At 63.6% G+C, this 506-nt stretch overlaps 1 protein-coding gene across 4 annotated transcripts in view; it reads left to right on the top strand.

Annotated features, from left to right (window-relative positions):
- Nucleotides 1–215: 215 nt before the first annotated feature.
- The window catches only part of Nxt1 (nuclear transport factor 2 like export factor 1), a 5,344-nt gene continuing 5,053 nt past the window's right edge, over nt 216–506 (top strand). For 2 of the 4 annotated variants that reach the window (XM_010608246.2, XM_010608245.2), the window contains exon 1: nt 410–485. The gene's annotated coding sequence lies outside the window, so the exon portion shown is untranslated. Of the gene's footprint in view, nt 486–506 lie in introns of all 4 variants that reach the window. The other 2 variants (XM_010608248.2, XM_010608247.2) reach the window with 2 other exon arrangements.

Here is a 506-nt window from a genome sequence, read left to right as displayed (position 1 = left end):
TTCTGGGCGCGGAGGATACGGAGGATATAAAGGGCACAACTAGCGGGATCCCACACACCCCGCGGCCGAAGACACCAAGAGCCAGAACCACTCCCACTTCCGGGGGTGGGACTTGATCCCACGTTTAACCAATCAGAAATCCTACCTAATCGACCCAACCAATAAAACCCCGAATTTTCCGGAGTCTTCTGGAAAGATACGTCCCCCGGAACGCGCCTCTCTGGAAGTACCTGCAGTCCATCGCCATCCCATTGGCTGAGCTAGCGGTCCATCCCGAGGGGGCGGGACTAGGCGAGGCGGTTGGCGCGAGGGAGCCGCGGGGTGTGAGGGCGCCTCCTCAGCCTCACACCGGCGAACCGGGCGGAACCTTTGGAGGAAACGGCAGGAAAGAGGCGGCTAGTCCGCCGAAGCTAGAGGCGGAGGAGCGCGGCGCCTGGCAGGCAAGCTTAGGGGCAGCCTGGAGGAGACCGGTGGGCGCGGCACAGGTAGGGGCGGCTGGGTCGCTG

Source organism: Fukomys damarensis, unplaced genomic scaffold (assembly GCF_012274545.1).
Source record: "Fukomys damarensis isolate Sample0158 unplaced genomic scaffold, DMR_v1.0_HiC HiC_scaffold_7, whole genome shotgun sequence".
Classification (NCBI taxonomy): domain Eukaryota; kingdom Metazoa; phylum Chordata; class Mammalia; order Rodentia; family Bathyergidae; genus Fukomys; species Fukomys damarensis.
The sequence above is the reverse complement of the archived record's forward strand: the minus strand, read 5'-3'. Positions and strand labels throughout refer to the sequence as shown.